Here is a 22289-nt window from a genome sequence, read left to right as displayed (position 1 = left end):
TGGTGCTCTGAGCCTCCTATGGTGGTTATTAAGCATGGTATACATACCATAGCATGTAACTGTGCCTACAAATGGAACATTTTGTTCATTTATTAGGGAGTTGTGAAAATGGCAAAATCAAATTGCCATTACTGACACAGACCAGCTGCCGCTGTCCGGACATTTCGTCGAAAGACATTTGGTCGACGTAATTTGGTCGAAAGCCAAATGGTCGATTTTTTTATTTATTTATATATATATTTTTTAGGTTGTAGTTTAGGGAAAAAAAGGGGTTTTTAGAAAAAAAGGGGGTTGGGGGGACCCCCCCCAAACCCCCTCCCAAAAAAAAATGTGAAAATAAAAAACAAAGCAATTCGACCATTTGGTTTTCGACCAAATGGTTTCGACCAATTGTCCTGTCGACAAATTTTTTTCGACGAAATGTCTGGCAACCCAGCTGCCGACTGTTGCTATTGACAGGAGTTCCAGGTGTATAAACTGAGGAGATCACCAGTTCAATTACCTGTGAACGCATTTTGAAGCTCATTCACAACCAGTTCATGCCCGTTCTCTCCATTTTGGCTTTCTGGCTGGCCGAGGGGCCCTTCAGTAATGTTGTTTGCTAACCATTACACCATGGGCCCCTTGCTGGTGCAACCTGACAGAGTTGTAACAGAAATGAGAATCGAGATCTCATGCATCATTTTAACAAACTCATATTCCTAGCCCACGGATATTATGCAAATGTGGAACTGTTTAGTTGGTTGTTGCGCAATAGCAAACTCTTTGCTTTACAGCTCATTTGGATAGGATTCTTCCTCTGGAGGCATAAGATAAAAGAATATTGCATACATTCTCTAAAAGGCTCTTTTTTTGCTGCAATGCCGTTCATCATGTCACTAAGTATGTAGGTTCCATGGTGTAATGGTTAGCACTCTGGACTCTGAATCCAGCGATCCGAGTTCAAATCTCGGTGGGACCTTGGGAATTACTGTGTTTGTTTTCCTCCCAGTGTCTTGTTTTAATAGCAATGACGCTCCTGTGTCGCCCACTTTCATAGCATTATTCCCTGGGTGCATTTGAAAAAAGAAAGATTTTCCATGGATGACGCTCTTTAGCCACAATGAAACCCACCACTTTATGTGGTGTGAAAGACCCATGGTGTAATGGTAGCACCCTGGAGGTTGAATCCAATAATTTGCATTCAAATCTCTGTAAGAGTTTACCATCAGTCGAACCTTTCCCTTATCGTTTATTGTGGATGTCTTCTTTGAAGAAAGGTATGATCCAACTAAAGTAAGTACATTCACGAATGGGCCCTTGGTCGGTACAAACAGTATTTATACACCTCAGGCCTTTTGTGAATTAAGAAAAGTGTGTTCTTCGTTCTATTTTTCATCTCAAACTGATACCTTCATTTTACAAACATGTAAAGACTGTTAAGACGCTTGATTAATATCATTGATTCTGAATGTGGTCGCTTTTCATAGGATTAACCCTTTAACAATTTTGAAAGAGAATGGCGATACAATAGAGCTGCTTTTCCCAAAATGGTATTATTAATGTTGTTGCTGCATCTTCAAGTAAAAAGAGAATCCATTGGGTCACAGATTGAGCATGTTTCTTAACATTGAGTTAAGTTTGAAAATTTCAAATCTTTTATGTATGTTTCCGATGCAGATCTGCCCATCGACTCAGAATGACCTCACTGTTCATACATTTAAAAAAAATGCATAAAGGTTAAGGTGCTAGGCACAAAAGTGGATTTTTATGAAAAGTTATGCCAGAGAGTGAGAGCGAAAATGAATACCCTACACCACTAACCTTATGAATATTACTATCTTTGGCCTATAATTTAAGACAACAAGGAGACAAAGTGTGTTAGAGCAAGAGAGAGGTTCCACCGAGACTTGAACTCGGATCGCTGGATTCAAAGTCCAAAGTGCTAACCATTACACCATGGAACCCTTGTTGAGCAGAGCTTCATAAGGGCAATGAGAATATAGGGCACAGTCAAGATTTTTACTGACCTATAGTAACCGTTTACTGATATTATATCGAAGCAGCACTGTTGCTGTTGGATGCTGTGCAATCGCAAAGTATTGGCTTCAGGTCTCATTTGGATCAAATTCTTCCTCTGGAGTCTAATGATATAGGAATATTACATATTTTCTCTGATGTGCTCTGTTTTTCCAGAATGAAGTGCATCATGCTACTGAATATGTGGGTTCCATGGTGTAATGGTTAGCACTCTGGACTCTGAATCCAGCGATCCGAGTTCAAGTCTCGGTGGGACCTTGGGGCTGCTTCTCTTTTAGAGTTGCCTTTCATTTGCAGATATATATAACAGCAATAGCTTTGCTTTACAGCCCACTTTGATGGCAGTCTTCTTTGACCAAAGAATATTAATAGTTTCTGGGGATGACTCTCTTTTGCCACAAAGAAACTGCCCACTCTCATATCTCCAAAGCTCCAAGGTATAATGGCTATTAAACTGGCTTTTGATCTCAGCGATTTGCATTGAAAGCCCAGGAGGCCCCTAAAATCAGTTGAATTGTTTCCTGATAATTTAGAGTTTATTTCTTCTTTCGAGAAAGGTGTGATCCAAATAAAGTAAGTACATTTAAACAAGGGCACTTGATCAGTAAATGCACTACTTTCTAGAACTCATAACTCTTGTAAGTTATAAAAAGTTTGCTCTCCATACGGTTTGTCAACTCAAAGAATTACATTTTTTACACATTTAATAAGACCATCAAATTGCTTGAAACATAGGAATGATTGTGAAAGTGAATATGATTCACCAAAATAATTGTATAACATTTTTTAATGTTAATAAAATAGGGCTTTTTCCAATCTTTTCACATCAATGTTGTTTCTGCATGTTCCAGTGAGCAGAGAATCTACTGCACATAGTGTGTACATTTTTCTTTTCATAGAGTTAAGGTTGGACATTATTCATCTGTGGAAAATGTTTCTGAGAGATATCTGGGTGCCCACTCTGATTGACCTTAGGGATTGTACATTAACGATATGTAGTTGCATCACTGTATTGGTATCAGGCACCAAAGTGCATTTAAATGTAATGTCGTGCAGAGAGAGTCGACTGAACTTCTGAATATTAACTCTGTTGAATTGTAATTTGAGAAATTAGAAAATGGAGTGTAAGAGCAAGATAACGGTCCCACCGAGACTTGAACTCGGATCGCTGGATTCAAAGTCCAAAGTGCTAACCATTACACCATGGAACCCTTGCAAGATGCACCTGAGAGCGATGAATCAGAAATGGCAATATAGAGCACATTTACAATTTTTACAGATTCATAGTCCCAATTGACTGATATCATACAAACACAGCGATGTTGTCGATTGACGTTGTGCTATAGCAATCTCTGTGCTTTATAGAGCATGTAGATCAAATTCTTCCTCTTGAGGCATATGATTAAGCAATATTAAATATTGTTTCTGACTGCCTCTGTTTTGGCATAATGAAGTTCAGCATTTGCGGAAGTATTTAGGTTCCATGGTCTAATGGTTAGTAGGCTGGACTCTGAATTTAGTAATCTGACATGTTATAGCTATATTTTGTTTTCCTTTGGGTGTATTGTCATTTTATGCACATAGATTTCCTAGCAGTGGCTGTGATGAATAGTTCAATTTGATAGCAGCTTCCTTTTGAGAATTTGAAAAAAAAAGAATTAAATAGTCTCTCTGGATGACTCTGCTTTGATTTCTATGTGCACATCCCTTTTGCGTTTCAGAGGGGTTGACCAACATACACAACAGTGCTTGGAAGACCTCTTCCTCCCTCATGGCATGTAAAGCTAACCTCTCTCCTACCGTGTGTTTTTTTACTTTTTAACTTCCCCTTCCGAGTCATGATCATGTAACTGAATTTACATTTTTAGATTTTAACTGCAGTAGTTGCTTGTTTTTCATTTTTATTTTTTGTGTACGCATACATCCCTTTTTGTGGGGAGGGGGGAGTGATGTCTGTTTACTTATATTAGCTAATATAGGTCATTTTATGTCCGCTTACAATATGTGTCAGGATTTTTTATGTCGTTTCCAATCAATGTCTAATATCAAGTGGTTTGCAGCAGTCATACAAAGGCACGTAACACCCCCAAAACATCTACATAAGTTAGAAATACTCCGGAAGAGTACTCAGTTTATGAAAAGGCGGTGAATCCCAAATAGAACTGTAAATGTAAGCTAGCAAGCAGACTGTGCACCCCTGTTTGGAACTATGACCTGTGTGTTGCCCTCTATTAACAGAACAATGTAACTGCAGCCCATGTCACATAAAATAGAAAGTAGAGATTATGCAAATTAACTCCCAGAAGAGCCTGGTGTCACCCCAAAAGGTGTCATGCTTTTCACACCAAGAAACATCCACACATAGATCCCTGCGAACCTCAAAAACGTACAGGAAACCCTGTCCAGCGCTTTGCTCCCAGAGGAGATAAGGTTGAAAAACCACCCTATGTTAAAAGTGTCCATAATCCATGCCAGCTGCCCTGTCTATAGAACCTGGCTGTTCGTGGCCATTCAGGGCATGAGTGGAAGGGTTTAACCTGCCTGGGTTCTTGGGCATGGTTTCATCATGCCTCAGTTTACAATGGCACTCTGCCACTTTGTCAGGCTTTAAAGAAGCCTGACTCCTGCAGAGCAAAATATCTGATTATTTCCTTACATGTTTTGTATGTAAGAATGCGGATGGTGCTCTGAGCCTCCTATGGTGGTTATTAAGCATGGTATACATACCATAGCATGTAACTGTGCCTACAAATGGAACATTTTGTTCATTTATTAGGGAGTTGTGAAAATGGCAAAATCAAATTGCCATTACTGACACAGACCAGCTGCCGCTGTCCGGACATTTCGTCGAAAGACATTTCGTCGAAAGACATTTGGTCGACGTAATTTGGTCGAAAGCCAAATGGTCGATTTTTTAATTTATTTATATATGTATTTTTTAGGTTGTAGTTTAGGGAAAAAAAGGGGTTTTTAGAAAAAAAGGGGGTTGGGGGGACCCCCCCAAACCCCCCCCCCCCAAAAAAAATTTGAAAATAAAAAACAAAGCAATTCGACCATTTGGTTTTCGACCAAATGGTTTCGACCAATTGTCCTGTCGACAAATTTTTTTCGACGAAATGTCTGGCAACCCAGCTGCCGACTGTTGCTATTGACAGGAGTTCCAGGTGTATAAACTGAGGAGATCACCAGTTCAATTACCTGTGAACGCATTTTGAAGCTCATTCACAACCAGTTCATGCCCGTTCTCTCCATTTTGGCTTTCTGGCTGGCCGAGGGGCCCTTCAGTAATGTTCTTTGCTAACCATTACACCATGGGCCCCTTGCTGGTGCAACCTGACAGAGTTGTAACAGAAATGAGAATCGAGATCTCATGCATCATTTTAACAAACTCATATTCCTAGCCCACGGATATTATGCAAATGTGGAACTGTTTAGTTGGTTGTTGCGCAATAGCAAACTCTTTGCTTTACAGCTCATTTGGATAGGATTCTTCCTCTGGAGGCATAAGATAAAAGAATATTGCATACATTCTCTAAAAGGCTCTTTTTTTGCTGCAATGACGTTCATCATGTCACTAAGTATGTAGGTTCCATGGTGTAATGGTTAGCACTCTGGACTCTGAATCCAGCGATCCGAGTTCAAATCTCGGTGGGACCTTGGGAATTACTGTGTTTGTTTTCCTCCCAGTGTCTTGTTTTAATAGCAATGACGCTGCTGTGTCGCCCACTTTCATAGCATTATTCCCTGGGTGCATTTGAAAAAAGAAAGATTTTCCATGGATGACGCTCTTTAGCCACAATGAAACCCACCACTTTCTGTGGTGTGAAAGACTCATGGTGTAATGGTAGCACCCTGGAGGTTGAATCCAATAATTTGCATTCAAATCTCTGTAAGAGTTTACCATCAGTCGAACCTTTCCCTTATCGTTTATTGTGGATGTCTTCTTTGAAGAAAGGTATGATCCAACTAAAGTAAGTACATTCACGAATGGGCCCTTGGTCGGTACAAACAGTATTTATACACCTCAGGCCTTTTGTGAATTAAGAAAAGTGTGTTCTTCGTTCTATTTTTCATCTCAAACTGATACCTTCATTTTACAAACATGTAAAGACTGTTAAGACGCTTGATTAATATCATTGATTCTGAATGTGGTCGCTTTTCATAGGATTAACCCTTTAACAATTTTGAAAGAGAATGGCGATACAATAGAGCTGCTTTTCCCAAAATGGTATTATTAATGTTGTTGCTGCATCTTCAAGTAAAAAGAGAATCCATTGGGTCACAGATTGAGCATGTTTCTTAACATTGAGTTAAGTTTGAAAATTTCATATCTTTTATGTATGTTTCCGATGCAGATCTGCCCATCGACTCAGAATGACCTCACTGTTCATACATTTAAAAAAAATGCATAAAGGCACAAAAGTGGATTTTTATGAAAAGTTATGCCAGAGAGTGAGAGCGAAAATGAATACCCTACACCATTAACCTTATGAATATTACTATCTTTGGCCTATAATTTAAGACAACAAGGAGACAAAGTGTGTTAGAGCAAGAGAGAGGTTCCACCGAGACTTGAACTCGGATCGCTGGATTCAAAGTCCAAAGTGCTAACCATTACACCATGGAACCCTTGTTGAGCAGAGCTTCATAAGGGCAATGAGAATATAGGGCACAGTCAAGATTTTTACTGACCTATAGTAACCGTTTACTGATATTATATCGAAGCAGCACTGTTGCTGTTGGATGCTGTGCAATCGCAAAGTATTGGCTTCATGTCTCATTTGGATCAAATTCTTCCTCTGGAGTCTAATGATATAGGAATTTTACATATTTTCTCTGATGTGCTCTGTTTTTCCAGAATGAAGTGCATCATGCTACTGAATATGTGGGTTCCATGGTGTAATGGGACCTTGGGGCTGCTTCTCTTTTAGAGTTGCCTTTCATTTGCAGATAGATATAACAGCAATAGCTTTGCTTTACAGCCCACTTTGATGGCAGTCTTCTTTGACCAAAGAATATTAATAGTTTCTGGGGATAACTCTCTTTTGCCACAAAGAAACTGCCCACTCTCATATCTCCAAAGCTCCAAGGTATAATGGCTATTAAACTGGCTTTTGATCTCAGCGATTTGCATTGAAAGCCCAGGAGGCCCCTAAAATCAGTTGAATTGTTTCCTGATAATTTAGAGTTTATTTCTTCTTTCGAGAAAGGTGTGATCCAAATAAAGTAAGTACATTTAAACAAGGGCACTTGATCAGTAAATGCACTACTTTCTAGAACTCATAACTCTTGTAAGTTATAAAAAGTTTGCTCTCCATACAGTTTGTCAACTCAAAGAATTACATTTTTTACACATTTAATAAGACCATCAAATTGCTTGAAACATAGGAATGATTGTGAAAGTGAATATGATTCACCAAAATAATTGTATAACATTTTTTAATGTTAATAAAATAGGGCTTTTTCCAATCTTTTCACATCAATGTTGTTTCTGCATGTTCCAGTGAGCAGAGAATCTACTGCACATAGTGTGTACATTTTTCTTTTCATAGAGTTAAGGTTGGACATTATTCATCTGTGGAAAATGTTTCTGAGAGATATCTGGGTGCCCACTCTGATTGACCTTAGGGATTGTACATTAACGATATGTAGTTGCATCACTGTATTGGTATCAGGCACCAAAGTGCATTTAAATGTAATGTCGTGCAGAGAGAGTCGACTGAACTTCTGAATATTAACTCTGTTGAATTGTAATTTGAGAAATTAGAAAATGGAGTGTAAGAGCAAGATAACGGTCCCACCGAGACTTGAACTCGGATCGTTGGATTCAAAGTCCAAAGTGCTAACCATTACACCATGGAACCCTTGCAAGATGCACCTGAGAGCGTTGAATCAGAAATGGCAATATAGAGCACATTTACAATTTTTACAGATTCATAGTCCCAATTGACTGATATCATACAAACACAGCGATGTTGTCGATTGACGTTGTGCTATAGCAATCTCTGTGCTTTATAGAGCATGTAGATCAAATTCTTCCTCTTGAGGCATATGATTAAGCAATATTAAATATTGTTTCTGACTGCCTCTGTTTTGGCATAATGAAGTTCAGCATTTGCGGAAGTATTTAGGTTCCATGGTCTAATGGTTAGTAGGCTGGACTCTGAATTTAGTAATCTGACATGTTATAGCTATATTTTGTTTTCCTTTGGGTGTATTGTCATTTTATGCACATAGATTTCCTAGCAGTGGCTGTGATGAATAGTTCAATTTGATAGCAGCTTCCTTTTGAGAATTTGAAAAAAAAAGAATTAAATAGTCTCTCTGGATGACTCTGCTTTGATTTCTATGTGCACATCCCTTTTGCGTTTCAGAGGGATTGACCAACATACACAACAGTGCTTGGAAGACCTCTTCCTCCCTCATGGCATGTAAAGCTAACCTCTCTCCTACCGTGTGTTTTTTTACTTTTTAACTTCCCCTTCCGAGTCATGATCATGTAACTGAATTTACATTTTTAGATTTTAACTGCAGTAGTTGCTTGTTTTTCATTTTTATTTTTTGTGTACGCATACATCCCTTTTTGTGGGGAGGGGGGAGTGATGTCTGTTTACTTATATTAGCTAATATAGGTCATTTTATGTCCGCTTACAATATGTGTCAGGATTTTTTATGTCGTTTCCAATCAATGTCTAATATCAAGTGGTTTGCAGCAGTCATACAAAGGCACGTAACACCCCCAAAACACCTACATAAGTTAGAAATACTCCGGAAGAGTACTCAGTTTATGAAAAGGCGGTGAATCCCAAATAGAACTGTAAATGTAAGCTAGCAAGCAGACTGTGCACCCCTGTCTGGAACTATGACCTGTGTGTTGCCCTCTATTAACAGAACAATGTAACCGCAGCCCATGTCACATAAAATAGAAAGTAGAGATTATGCAAATTAACTCCAGAAGAGCCTGGTGTCACCCCAAAAGGTGTCATGCTTTTCACACCAAGAAACATCCACACATAGATCCCTGCGAACCTCAAAAACGTACAGGAAACCCTGTCCAGCGCTTTGCTCCCAGAGGAGATAAGGTTGAAAAACCACCCTATGTTAAAAGTGTCCATAATCCATGCCAGCTGCCCTGTCTATAGAACTTGGCCGTTCGTGGCCATTCGGGGCATGAGTGGAAGGGTTTAACCTGCCTGGGTTCTTGGGCATGGTTTCATCATGCCTCAGTTTACAATGGCACTCTGCCACTTTGTCAGGCTTTAAAGAAGCCTGACTCCTGCAGAGCAAAAGATCTGATTATTTCCTTACATGTTTTGTATGTAAGAATGCGGATGGTGCTCTGAGCCTCCTATGGTGGTTATTAAGCATGGTATACATACCATAGCATGTAACTGTGCCTACAAATGGAACATTTTGTTCATTTATTAGGGAGTTGTGAAAATGGCAAAATCAAATTGCCATTACTGACACAGACCAGCTGCCGCTGTCCGGACATTTCGTCGAAAGACATTTCGTCGAAAGACATTTGGTCGACGTAATTTGGTCGAAAGCCAAATGGTTGATTTTTTTATTTATTTATATATATATTTTTTAGGTTGTAATTTAGGGAAAAAAAGGGGTTTTTAGAAAAAAAGGGGGTTGGGGGGACCCCCCCAAACCCCCCCCCAAAAAAAATGTGAAAATAAAAAACAAAGCAATTCGACCATTTGGTTTTCGACCAAATGGTTTCGACCAATTGTCCTGTCGACAAATTTTTTTCGACGAAATGTCTGGCAACCCAGCTGCCGACTGTTGCTATTGACAGGAGTTCCAGGTGTATAAACTGAGGAGATCACCAGTTCAATTACCTGTGAACGCATTTTGAAGCTCATTCACAACCAGTTCATGCCCGTTCTCTCCATTTTGGCTTTCTGGCTGGCCGAGGGGCCCTTCAGTAAGTTCTTTGCTAACCATTACACCATGGGCCCCTTGCTGGTGCAACCTGACAGAGTTGTAACAGAAATGAGAATCGAGATCTCATGCATCATTTTAACAAAGTCATATTCCTAGCCCACGGATATTATGCAAATGTGGAACTGTTTAGTTGGTTGTTGCGCAATAGCAAACTCTTTGCTTTACAGCTCATTTGGATAGGATTCTTCCTCTGGAGGCATAAGATAAAAGAATATTGCATACATTCTCTAAAAGGCTCTTTTTTTGCTGCAATGACGTTCATCATGTCACTAAGTATGTAGGTTCCATGGTGTAATGGTTAGCACTCTGGACTCTGAATCCAGCGATCCGAGTTCAAATCTCGGTGGGACCTTGGGAATTACTGTGTTTGTTTTCCTCTCAGTGTCTTGTTTTAATAGCAATGACGCTGCTGTGTCGCCCACTTTCATAGCATTATTCCCTGGGTGCATTTGAAAAAAGAAAGATTTTCCATGGATGACGCTCTTTAGCCACAATGAAACCCACCACTTTATGTGGTGTGAAAGACCCATGGTGTAATGGTAGCACCCTGGAGGTTGAATCCAATAATTTGCATTCAAATCTCTGTAAGAGTTTACCATCAGTCGAACCTTTCCCTTATCGTTTATTGTGGATGTCTTCTTTGAAGAAAGGTATGATCCAACTAAAGTAAGTACATTCACGAATGGGCCCTTGGTCGGTACAAACAGTATTTATACACCTCAGGCCTTTTGTGAATTAAGAAAAGTGTGTTCTTCGTTCTATTTTTCATCTCAAACTGATACCTTCATTTTACAAACATGTAAAGACTGTTAAGACGCTTGATTAATATCATTGATTCTGAATGTGGTCGCTTTTCATAGGATTAACCCTTTAACAATTTTGAAAGAGAATGGCGATACAATAGAGCTGCTTTTCCCAAAATGGTATTATTAATGTTGTTGCTGCATCTTCAAGTAAAAAGAGAATCCATTGGGTCACAGATTGAGCATGTTTCTTAACATTGAGTTAAGTTTGAAAATTTCAAATCTTTTATGTATGTTTCCGATGCAGATCTGCCCATCGACTCAGAATGACCTCACTGTTCATACATTTAAAAAAAATGCATAAAGGTTAAGGTGCTAGGCACAAAAGTGGATTTTTATGAAAAGTTATGCCAGAGAGTGAGAGCGAAAATGAATACCCTACACCACTAACCTTATGAAAATTACTATCTTTGGCCTATAATTTAAGACAACAAGGAGACAAAGTGTGTTAGAGCAAGAGAGAGGTTCCACCGAGACTTGAACGCGGATCGCTGGATTCAAAGTCCAAAGTGGTAACCATTACACCATGGAACCCTTGTTGAGCAGAGCTTCATAAGGGCAATGAGAATATAGGGCACAGTCAAGATTTTTACTGACCTATAGTAACCGTTTACTGATATTATATCGAAGCAGCACTGTTGCTGTTGGATGCTGTGCAATCGCAAAGTATTGGCTTCAGGTCTCATTTGGATCAAATTCTTCCTCTGGAGTCTAATGATATAGGAATATTACATATTTTCTCTGATGTGCTCTGTTTTTCCAGAATGAAGTGCATCATGCTTCTGAATATGTGGGTTCCATGGTGTAATGGTTAGCACTCTGGACTCTGAATCCAGCGATCCAAGTTCAAGTCTCGGTGGGACCTTGGGGCTGCTTCTCTTTTAGAGTTGCCTTTCATTTGCAGATATATATAACAGCAATAGCTTTGCTTTACAGCCCACTTTGATGGCAGTCTTCTTTGACCAAAGAATATTAATAGTTTCTGGGGATGACTCTCTTTTGCCACAAAGAAACTGCCCACTCTCATATCTCCAAAGCTCCAAGGTATAATGGCTATTAAACTGGCTTTTGATCTCAGCGATTTGCATTGAAAGCCCAGGAGGCCCCTAAAATCAGTTGAATTGTTTCCTGATAATTTAGAGTTTATTTCTTCTTTCGAGAAAGGTGTGATCCAAATAAAGTAAGTACATTTAAACAAGGGCACTTGATCAGTAAATGCACTACTTTCTAGAACTCATAACTCTTGTAAGTTATAAAAAGTTTGCTCTCCATACAGTTTGTCAACTCAAAGAATTACATTTTTTACACATTTAATAAGACCATCAAATTGCTTGAAACATAGGAATGATTGTGAAAGTGAATATGATTCACCAAAATAATTGTATAACATTTTTTAATGTTAATAAAATAGGGCTTTTTCCAATCTTTTCACATCAATGTTGTTTCTGCATGTTCCAGTGAGCAGAGAATCTACTGCACATAGTGTGTACATTTTTCTTTTCATAGAGTTAAGGTTGGACATTATTCATCTGTGGAAAATGTTTCTGAGAGATATCTGGGTGCCCACTCTGATTGACCTTAGGGATTGTACATTAACAATATGTAGTTGCATCACTGTATTGGTATCAGGCACCAAAGTGCATTTAAATGTAATGTCGTGCAGAGAGAGTCGACTGAACTTCTGAATATTAACTCTGTTGAATTGTAATTTGAGAAATTAGAAAGTGGAGTGTAAGAGCAAGATAACGGTCCCACCGAGACTTGAACTCGGATCGTTGGATTCAAAGTCCAAAGTGCTAACCATTACACCATGGAACCCTTGCACGATGCACCTGAGAGCGATGAATCAGAAATGGCAATATAGAGCACATTTACAATTTTTACAGATTCATAGTCCCAATTGACTGATATCATACAAACACAGCGATGTTGTCGATTGACGTTGTGCTATAGCAATCTCTGTGCTTTATAGAGCATGTAGATCAAATTCTTCCTCTTGAGGCATATGATTAAGCAATATTAAATATTGTTTCTGACTGCCTCTGTTTTGGCATAATGAAGTTCAGCATTTGCGGAAGTATTTAGGTTCCATGGTCTAATGGTTAGTAGGCTGGACTCTGAATTTAGTAATCTGACATGTTATAGCTATATTTTGTTTTCCTTTGGGTGTATTGTCATTTTATGCACATAGATTTCCTAGCAGTGGCTGTGATGAATAGTTCAATTTGATAGCAGCTTCCTTTTGAGAATTTGAAAAAAAAAGAATTAAATAGTCTCTCTGGATGACTCTGCTTTGATTTCTATGTGCACATCCCTTTTGCGTTTCAGAGGGATTGACCAACATACACAACAGTGCTTGGAAGACCTCTTCCTCCCTCATGGCATGTAAAGCTAACCTCTCTCCTACCGTGTGTTTTTTTACTTTTTAACTTCCCCTTCCGAGTCATGATCATGTAACTGAATTTACATTTTTAGATTTTAACTGCAGTAGTTGCTTGTTTTTCATTTTTATTTTTTGTGTACGCATACATCCCTTTTTGTGGGGAGGGGGGAGTGATGTCTGTTTACTTATATTAGCTAATATAGGTCATTTTATGTCCGCTTACAATATGTGTCAGGATTTTTTATGTCGTTTCCAATCAATGTCTAATATCAAGTGGTTTGCAGCAGTCATACAAAGGCACGTAACACCCCCAAAACACCTACATAAATTAGAAATACTCCGGAAGAGTACTCAGTTTATGAAAAGGCGGTGAATCCCAAATAGAACTGTAAATGTAAGCTAGCAAGCAGACTGTGCACCCCTGTTTGGAACTATGACCTGTGTGTTGCCCTCTATTAACAGAACAATGTAACTGCAGCCCATGTCACATAAAATAGAAAGTAGAGATTATGCAAATTAACTCCCAGAAGAGCCTGGTGTCACCCCAAAAGGTGTCATGCTTTTCACACCAAGAAACATCCACACATAGATCCCTGCGAACCTCAAAAACGTACAGGAAACCCTGTCCAGCGCTTTGCTCCCAGAGGAGATAAGGTTGAAAAACCACCCTATGTTAAAAGTGTCCATAATCCATGCCAGCTGCCCTGTCTATAGAACCTGGCCGTTCGTGGCCGATCGGGGCCTAGGGGCATGAGTGGAAGGGTTTAACCTGCCTGGGTTCTTGGGCATGGTTTCATCATGCCTCAGTTTACAATGGCACTCTGCCACTTTGTCAGGCTTTAAAGAAGCCTGACTCCTGCAGAGCAAAAGATCTGATTATTTCCTTACATGTTTTGTACGTAAGAATGCGGATGGTGCTCTGAGCCTCCTATGGTGGTTATTAAGCATGGTATACATACCATAGCATGTAACTGTGCCTACAAATGGAACATTTTGTTCATTTATTAGGGAGTTGTGAAAATGGCAAAATCAAATTGCCATTACTGACACAGACCAGCTGCCGCTGTCCGGACATTTCGTCGAAAGACATTTGGTCGACGTAATTTGGTCGAAAGCCAAATGGACGATTTTTTTATTTATTTATATATATATTTTTTAGGTTGTAGTTTAGGGAAAAAAAGGGGTTTTTAGAAAAAAAGGGGGTTGGGGGGACCCCCCCAAACCCCCTCCCAAAAAAAAATGTGAAAATAAAAAACAAAGCAATTCGACCATTTGGTTTTCGACCAAATGGTTTCGACCAATTGTCCTGTCGACACATTTTTTTCGACGAAATGTCTGGCAACCCAGCTGCCGACTGTTGCTATTGACAGGAGTTCCAGGTGTATAAACTGAGGAGATCACCAGTTCAATTACCTGTGAACGCATTTTGAAGCTCATTCACAACCAGTTCATGCCCGTTCTCTCCATTTTGGCTTTCTGGCTGGCCGAGGGGCCCTTCAGTAATGTTGTTTGCTAACCATTACACCATGGGCCCCTTGCTGGTGCAACCTGACAGAGTTGTAACAGAAATGAGAATCGAGATCTCATGCATCATTTTAACAAACTCATATTCCTAGCCCACGGATATTATGCAAATGTGGAACTGTTTAGTTGGTTGTTGCGCAATAGCAAACTCTTTGCTTTACAGCTCATTTGGATAGGATTCTTCCTCTGGAGGCATAAGATAAAAGAATATTGCATACATTCTCTAAAAGGCTCTTTTTTTGCTGCAATGACGTTCATCATGTCACTAAGTATGTAGGTTCCATGGTGTAATGGTTAGCACTCTGGACTCTGAATCCAGCGATCCGAGTTCAAATCTCGGTGGGACCTTGGGAATTACTGTGTTTGTTTTCCTCCCAGTGTCTTGTTTTAATAGCAATGACGCTGCTGTGTCGCCCACTTTCATAGCATTATTCCCTGGGTGCATTTGAAAAAAGAAAGATTTTCCATGGATGACGCTCTTTAGCCACAATGAAACCCACCACTTTATGTGGTGTGAAAGACCCAGGGTGTAATGGTAGCACCCTGGAGGTTGAATCCAATAATTTGCATTCAAATCTCTGTAAGAGTTTACCATCAGTCGAACCTTTCCCTTATCGTTTATTGTGGATGTCTTCTTTGAAGAAAGGTATGATCCAACTTAAGTAAGTACATTCACGAATGGGCCCTTGGTCGGTACAAACAGTATTTATACACCTCAGGCCTTTTGTGAATTAAGAAAAGTGTGTTCTTCGTTCTATTTTTCATCTCAAACTGATACCTTCATTTTACAAACATGTAAAGACTGTTAAGACGCTTGATTAATATCATTGATTCTGAATGTGGTCGCTTTTCATAGGATTAACCCTTTAACAATTTTGAAAGAGAATGGCGATACAATAGAGCTGCTTTTCCCAAAATGGTATTATTAATGTTGTTGCTGCATCTTCAAGTAAAAAGAGAATCCATTGGGTCACAGATTGAGCATGTTTCTTAACATTGAGTTAAGTTTGAAAATTTCAAATCTTTTATGTATGTTTCCGATGCAGATCTGCCCATCGACTCAGAATGACCTCACTGTTCATACATTTAAAAAAAATGCATAAAGGTTAAGGTGCTAGGCACAAAAGTGGATTTTTATGAAAAGTTATGCCAGAGAGTGAGAGCGAAAATGAATACCCTACACCACTAACCTTATGAATATTACTATCTTTGGCCTATAATTTAAGACAACAAGGAGACAAAGTGTGTTAGAGCAAGAGAGAGGTTCCACCGAGACTTGAACTCGGATCGCTGGATTCAAAGTCCAAAGTGCTAACCATTACACCATGGAACCCTTGTTGAGCAGAGCTTCATAAGGGCAATGAGAATATAGGGCACAGTCAAGATTTTTACTGACCTATAGTAACCGTTTACTGATATTATATCGAAGCAGCACTGTTGCTGTTGGATGCTGTGCAATCGCAAAGTATTGGCTTCAGGTCTCATTTGGATCAAATTCTTCCTCTGGAGTCTAATGATATAGGAATATTACATATTTTCTCTGATGTGCTCTGTTTTTCCAGAATGAAGTGCATCATGCTACTGAATATGTGGGTTCCATGGTGTAATGGTTAGCACTCTGGACTCTGAATCCAGCGATCCGAGTTCAAGTCTCGGTGGGACCTTGGGGCTGCTTCTCTTTTAGAGTTGCCTTTCATTTGCAGATAGATATAACAGCAATAGCTTTGCTTTACAGCCCACTTTGATGGCAGTCTTCTTTGACCAAAGAATATTAATAGTTTCTGGGGATGACTCTCTTTTGCCACAAAGAAACTGCCCACTCTCATATCTCCAAAGCTCCAAGGTATAATGGCTATTAAACTGGCTTTTGATCTCAGCGATTTGCATTGAAAGCCCAGGAGGCCCCTAAAATCAGTTGAATTGTTTCCTGATAATTTAGAGTTTATTTCTTCTTTCGAGAAAGGTGTGATCCAAATAAAGTAAGTACATTTAAACAAGGGCACTTGATCAGTAAATGCACTACTTTCTAGAACTCATAACTCTTGTAAGTTATAAAAAGTTTGCTCTCCATACAGTTTGTCAACTCAAAGAATTACATTTTTTACACATTTAATAAGACCATCAAATTGCTTGAAACATAGGAATGATTGTGAAAGTGAATATGATTCACCAAAATAATTGTATAACATTTTTTAATGTTAATAAAATAGGGCTTTTTCCAATCTTTTCACATCAATGTTGTTTCTGCATGTTCCAGTGAGCAGAGAATCTACTGCACATAGTGTGTACATTTTTCTTTTCATAGAGTTAAGGTTGGACATTATTCATCTGTGGAAAATGTTTCTGAGAGATATCTGGGTGCCCACTCTGATTGACCTTAGGGATTGTACATTAACAATATGTAGTTGCATCACTGTATTGGTATCAGGCACCAAAGTGCATTTAAATGTAATGTCGTGCAGAGAGAGTCGACTGAACTTCTGAATATTAACTCTGTTGAATTGTAATTTGAGAAATTAGAAAATGGAGTGTAAGAGCAAGATAACGGTCCCACCGAGACTTGAACTCAGATCGTTGGATTCAAAGTCCAAAGTGCTAACCATTACACCATGGAACACTTGCAAGATGCACCTGAGAGCGTTGAATCAGAAATGGCAATATAGAGCACATTTACAATTTTTACAGATTCATAGTCCCAATTGACTGATATCATACAAACACAGCGATGTTGTCGATTGACGTTGTGCTATAGCAATCTCTGTGCTTTATAGAGCATGTAGATCAAATTCTTCCTCGTGAGGCATATGATTAAGCAATATTAAATATTGTTTCTGACTGCCTCTGTTTTGGCATAATGAAGTTCAGCATTTGCGGAAGTATTTAGGTTCCATGGTCTAATGGTTAGTAGGCTGGACTCTGAATTTAGTAATCTGACATGTTATAGCTATATTTTGTTTTCCTTTGGGTGTATTGTCATTTTATGCACATAGATTTCCTAGCAGTGGCTGTGATGAATAGTTCAATTTGATAGCAGCTTCCTTTTGAGAATTTGAAAAAAAAAGAATTAAATAGTCTCTCTGGATGACTCGGCTTTGATTTCTATGTGCACATCCCTTTTGCGTTTCAGAGGGATTGACCAACATACACAACAGTGCTTGGAAGACCTCTTCCTCCCTCATGGCATGTAAAGCTAACCTCTCTCCTACCGTGTGTTTTTTTACTTTTTAACTTCCCCTTCCGAGTCATGATCATGTAACTGAATTTACATTTTTAGATTTTAACTGCAGTAGTTGCTTGTTTTTCATTTTTATTTTTTGTGTACGCATACATCCCTTTTTGTGGGGAGGGGGGAGTGATGTCTGTTTACTTATATTAGCTAATATAGGTCATTTTATGTCCGCTTACAATATGTGTCAGGATTTTTTATGTCGTTTCCAATCAATGTCTAATATCAAGTGGTTTGCAGCAGTCATACAAAGGCACGTAACACCCCCAAAACACCTACATAAGTTAGAAATACTCCGGAAGAGTACTCAGTTTATGAAAAGGCGGTGAATCCCAAATAGAACTGTAAATGTAAGCTAGCAAGCAGACTGTGCACCCCTGTTTGGAACTATGACCTGTGTGTTGCCCTCTATTAACAGAACAATGTAACTGCAGCCCATGTCACATAAAATAGAAAGTAGAGATTATGCAAATTAACTCCCAGAAGAGCCTGGTGTCACCCCAAAAGGTGTCATGCTTTTCACACCAAGAAACATCCACACATAGATCCCTGCGAACCTCAAAAACGTACAGGAAACCCTGTCCAGCGCTTTGCTCCCAGAGGAGATAAGGTTGAAAAACCACCCTATGTTAAAAGTGTCCATAATCCATGCCAGCTGCCCTGTCTATAGAACCTGGCTGTTCGTGGCCATTCGGGGCATGAGTGGAAGGGTTTAACCTGCCTGGGTTCTTGGGCATGGTTTCATCATGCCTCAGTTTACAATGGCACTCTGCCACTTTGTCAGGCTTTAAAGAAGCCTGACTCCTGCAGAGCAAAAGATCTGATTATTTCCTTACATGTTTTGTATGTAAGAATGCGGATGGTGCTCTGAGCCTCCTATGGTGGTTATTAAGCATGGTATAAATACCATAGCATGTAACTGTGCCTACAAATGGAACATTTTGTTAATTTATTAGGGAGTTATGAAAATGGCAAAATCAAATTGCCATTACTGACACAGACCAGCTGCCGCTGTCCGGACATTTCGTCGAAAGACATTTCGTCGAAAGACATTTGGTCGACGTAATTTGGTCGAAAGCCAAATGGTCGATTTTTTAATTTATTTATATATATATTTTTTAGGTTGTAGTTTAGGGAAAAAAAGGTGTTTTTAGAAAAAAAGGGGGTTGGGGGGACCCCCCCAAACCCCCCCCCCCAAAAAAAAATTGAAAATAAAAAACAAAGCAATTCGACCATTTGGTTTTCGACCAAATGGTTTCGACCAATTGTCCTGTCGACAAATTTTTTTCGACGAAATGTCTGGCAACCCAGCTGCCGACTGTTGCTATTGACAGGAGTTCCAGGTGTATAAACTGAGGAGATCACCAGTTCAATTACCTGTGAACGCATTTTGAAGCTCATTCACAACCAGTTCATGCCCGTTCTCTCCATTTTGGCTTTCTGGCTGGCCGAGGGGCCCTTCAGTAATGTTCTTTGCTAACCATTACACCATGGGCCCCTTGCTGGTGCAACCTGACAGAGTTGTAACAGAAATGAGAATCGAGATCTCATGCATCATTTTAACAAACTCATATTCCTAGCCCACGGATATTATGCAAATGTGGAACTGTTTAGTTGGTTGTTGCGCAATAGCAAACTCTTTGCTTTACAGCTCATTTGGATAGGATTCTTCCTCTGGAGGCATAAGATAAAAGAATATTGCATACATTCTCTAAAAGGCTCTTTTTTTGCTGCAATGACGTTCATCATGTCACTAAGTATGTAGGTTCCATGGTGTTATGGTTAGCACTCTGGACTCTGAATCCAGCGATCCGAGTTCAAATCTCGGTGGGACCTTGGGAATTACTGTGTTTGTTTTCCTCTCAGTGTCTTGTTGTAATAGCAATGACGCTGCTGTGTCGCCCACTTTCATAGCATTATTCCCTGGGTGCATTTGAAAAAAGAAAGATTTTCCATGGATGACGCTCTTTAGCCACAATGAAACCCACCACTTTCTGTGGTGTGAAAGACCCATGGTGTAATGGTAGCACCCTGGAGGTTGAATCCAATAATTTGCATTCAAATCTCTGTAAGAGTTTACCATCAGTCGAACCTTTCCCTTATCGTTTATTGTGGATGTCTTCTTTGAAGAAAGGTATGATCCAACTAAAGTAAGTACATTCACGAATGGGCCCTTGGTCGGTACAAACAGTATTTATACACCTCAGGCCTTTTGTGAATTAAGAAAAGTGTGTTCTTCGTTCTATTTTTCATCTCAAACTGATACCTTCATTTTACAAACATGTAAAGACTGTTAAGACGCTTGATTAATATCATTGATTCTGAATGTGGTCGCTTTTCATAGGATTAACCCTTTAACAATTTTGAAAGAGAATGGCGATACAATAGAGCTGCTTTTCCCAAAATGGTATTATTAATGTTGTTGCTGCATCTTCAAGTAAAAAGAGAATCCATTGGGTCACAGATTGAGCATGTTTCTTAACATTGAGTTAAGTTTGAAAATTTCAAATCTTTTATGTATGTTTCCGATGCAGATCTGCCCATCGACTCAGAATGACCTCACTGTTCATACATTTAAAAAAAATGCATAAAGGTTAAGGTGCTAGGCACAAAAGTGGATTTTTATGAAAAGTTATGCCAGAGAGTGAGAGCGAAAATGAATACCCTACACCACTAACCTTATGAATATTACTATCTTTGGCCTATAATTTAAGACAACAAGGAGACAAAGTGTGTTAGAGCAAGAGAGAGGTTCCACCGAGACTTGAACTCGGATCGCTGGATTCAAAGTCCAAAGTGCTAACCATTACACCATGGAACCCTTGTTGAGCAGAGCTTCATAAGGGCAATGAGAATATAGGGCACAGTCAAGATTTTTACTGACCTATAGTAACCGTTTACTGATATTATATCGAAGCAGCACTGTTGCTGTTGGATGCTGTGCAATCGCAAAGTATTGGCTTCATGTCTCATTTGGATCAAATTCTTCCTCTGGAGTCTAATGATATAGGAATATTACATATTTTCTCTGATGTGCTCTGTTTTTCCAGAATGAAGTGCATCATGCTACGGAATATGTGGGTTCCATGGTGTAATGGTTAGCACTCTGGACTCTGAATCCAGCGATCCGAGTTCAAGTCTCGGTGGGACCTTGGGGCTGCTTCTCTTTTAGAGTTGCCTTTCATTTGCAGATAGATATAACAGCAATAGCTTTGCTTTACAGCCCACTTTGATGGCAGTCTTCTTTGACCAAAGAATATTAATAGTTTCTGGGGATGACTCTCTTTTGCCACAAAGAAACTGCCCACTCTCATATCTCCAAAGCTCCAAGGTATAATGGCTATTAAACTGGCTTTTGATCTCAGCGATTTGCATTGAAAGCCCAGGAGGCCCCTAAAATCAGTTGAATTGTTTCCTGATAATTTAGAGTTTATTTCTTCTTTCGAGAAAGGTGTGATCCAAATAAAGTAAGTACATTTAAACAAGGGCACTTGATCAGTAAATGCACTACTTTCTAGAACTCATAACTCTTGTAAGTTATAAAAAGTTTGCTCTCCATACAGTTTGTCAACTCAAAGAATTACATTTTTTACACATTTAATAAGACCATCAAATTGCTTGAAACATAGGAATGATTGTGAAAGTGAATATGATTCACCAAAATAATTGTATAACATTTTTTAATGTTAATAAAATAGGGCTTTTTCCAATCTTTTCACATCAATGTTGTTTCTGCATGTTCCAGTGAGCAGAGAATCTACTGCACATAGTGTGTACATTTTTCTTTTCATAGAGTTAAGGTTGGACATTATTCATCTGTGGAAAATGTTTCTGAGAGATATCTGGGTGCCCACTCTGATTGACCTTAGGGATTGTACATTAACGATATGTAGTTGCATCTCTGTATTGGTATCAGGCACCAAAGTGCATTTAAATGTAATGTCGTGCAGAGAGAGTCGACTGAACTTCTGAATATTAACTCTGTTGAATTGTAATTTGAGAAATTAGAAAATGGAGTGTAAGAGCAAGATAACGGTCCCACCGAGACTTGAACTCGGATCGTTGGATTCAAAGTCCAAAGTGCTAACCATTACACCATGGAACCCTTGCAAGATGCACCTGAGAGCGTTGAATCAGAAATGGCAATATAGAGCACATTTACAATTTTTACAGATTCATAGTCCCAATTGACTGATATCATACAAACACAGCGATGTTGTCGATTGACGTTGTGCTATAGCAATCTCTGTGCTTTATAGAGCATGTAGATCAAATTCTTCCTCTTGAGGCATATGATTAAGCAATATTAAATATTGTTTCTGACTGCCTCTGTTTTGGCATAATGAAGTTCAGCATTTGCGGAAGTATTTAGGTTCCATGG

The 22289-nt window shown here is 39.1% G+C and overlaps 18 non-coding genes across 18 annotated transcripts; 9 read left to right on the top strand and 9 right to left on the bottom strand.

Moving 5' to 3' along the window:
* Positions 1-889: 889 nt before the first annotated feature.
* Positions 890-961, top strand: TRNAQ-CUG (transfer RNA glutamine (anticodon CUG)). Its single transcript has one exon. It is a non-coding gene; the product is annotated as a tRNA-Gln (tRNA).
* A 913-nt stretch (positions 962-1874) lies between these two features.
* On the bottom strand, positions 1875-1946 carry TRNAQ-UUG (transfer RNA glutamine (anticodon UUG)). The gene has a single exon. It is a non-coding gene; the product is annotated as a tRNA-Gln (tRNA).
* Positions 1947-2205: 259 nt separating this feature from the next.
* On the top strand, positions 2206-2277 carry TRNAQ-CUG (transfer RNA glutamine (anticodon CUG)). Its single transcript has one exon. It is a non-coding gene; the product is annotated as a tRNA-Gln (tRNA).
* Positions 2278-3158: 881 nt separating this feature from the next.
* On the bottom strand, positions 3159-3230 carry TRNAQ-UUG (transfer RNA glutamine (anticodon UUG)). The gene has a single exon. It is a non-coding gene; the product is annotated as a tRNA-Gln (tRNA).
* A 2374-nt stretch (positions 3231-5604) lies between these two features.
* On the top strand, positions 5605-5676 carry TRNAQ-CUG (transfer RNA glutamine (anticodon CUG)). Its single transcript has one exon. It is a non-coding gene; the product is annotated as a tRNA-Gln (tRNA).
* A 900-nt stretch (positions 5677-6576) lies between these two features.
* Positions 6577-6648, bottom strand: TRNAQ-UUG (transfer RNA glutamine (anticodon UUG)). The gene has a single exon. It is a non-coding gene; the product is annotated as a tRNA-Gln (tRNA).
* Positions 6649-7811: 1163 nt separating this feature from the next.
* TRNAQ-UUG (transfer RNA glutamine (anticodon UUG)) lies at positions 7812-7883 on the bottom strand. The gene has a single exon. It is a non-coding gene; the product is annotated as a tRNA-Gln (tRNA).
* A 2369-nt stretch (positions 7884-10252) lies between these two features.
* TRNAQ-CUG (transfer RNA glutamine (anticodon CUG)) lies at positions 10253-10324 on the top strand. Its single transcript has one exon. It is a non-coding gene; the product is annotated as a tRNA-Gln (tRNA).
* A 1244-nt stretch (positions 10325-11568) lies between these two features.
* Positions 11569-11640, top strand: TRNAQ-CUG (transfer RNA glutamine (anticodon CUG)). The gene has a single exon. It is a non-coding gene; the product is annotated as a tRNA-Gln (tRNA).
* An 881-nt stretch (positions 11641-12521) lies between these two features.
* TRNAQ-UUG (transfer RNA glutamine (anticodon UUG)) lies at positions 12522-12593 on the bottom strand. Its single transcript has one exon. It is a non-coding gene; the product is annotated as a tRNA-Gln (tRNA).
* Positions 12594-14958: 2365 nt separating this feature from the next.
* On the top strand, positions 14959-15030 carry TRNAQ-CUG (transfer RNA glutamine (anticodon CUG)). The gene has a single exon. It is a non-coding gene; the product is annotated as a tRNA-Gln (tRNA).
* A 913-nt stretch (positions 15031-15943) lies between these two features.
* Positions 15944-16015, bottom strand: TRNAQ-UUG (transfer RNA glutamine (anticodon UUG)). The gene has a single exon. It is a non-coding gene; the product is annotated as a tRNA-Gln (tRNA).
* Positions 16016-16274: 259 nt separating this feature from the next.
* On the top strand, positions 16275-16346 carry TRNAQ-CUG (transfer RNA glutamine (anticodon CUG)). Its single transcript has one exon. It is a non-coding gene; the product is annotated as a tRNA-Gln (tRNA).
* Positions 16347-17227: 881 nt separating this feature from the next.
* Positions 17228-17299, bottom strand: TRNAQ-UUG (transfer RNA glutamine (anticodon UUG)). Its single transcript has one exon. It is a non-coding gene; the product is annotated as a tRNA-Gln (tRNA).
* Positions 17300-19672: 2373 nt separating this feature from the next.
* TRNAQ-CUG (transfer RNA glutamine (anticodon CUG)) lies at positions 19673-19744 on the top strand. The gene has a single exon. It is a non-coding gene; the product is annotated as a tRNA-Gln (tRNA).
* A 913-nt stretch (positions 19745-20657) lies between these two features.
* TRNAQ-UUG (transfer RNA glutamine (anticodon UUG)) lies at positions 20658-20729 on the bottom strand. The gene has a single exon. It is a non-coding gene; the product is annotated as a tRNA-Gln (tRNA).
* A 259-nt stretch (positions 20730-20988) lies between these two features.
* Positions 20989-21060, top strand: TRNAQ-CUG (transfer RNA glutamine (anticodon CUG)). Its single transcript has one exon. It is a non-coding gene; the product is annotated as a tRNA-Gln (tRNA).
* Positions 21061-21941: 881 nt separating this feature from the next.
* TRNAQ-UUG (transfer RNA glutamine (anticodon UUG)) lies at positions 21942-22013 on the bottom strand. Its single transcript has one exon. It is a non-coding gene; the product is annotated as a tRNA-Gln (tRNA).
* Positions 22014-22289: the final 276 nt, after the last annotated feature.

This window comes from Ambystoma mexicanum, chromosome 5p (genome assembly GCF_040938575.1).
Source record: "Ambystoma mexicanum isolate Mex_15411 chromosome 5p, UKY_AmexF1_1, whole genome shotgun sequence".
NCBI lineage: Eukaryota > Metazoa > Chordata > Amphibia > Caudata > Ambystomatidae > Ambystoma > Ambystoma mexicanum.
This window is presented reverse-complemented; position numbering and strand designations above follow the sequence as displayed.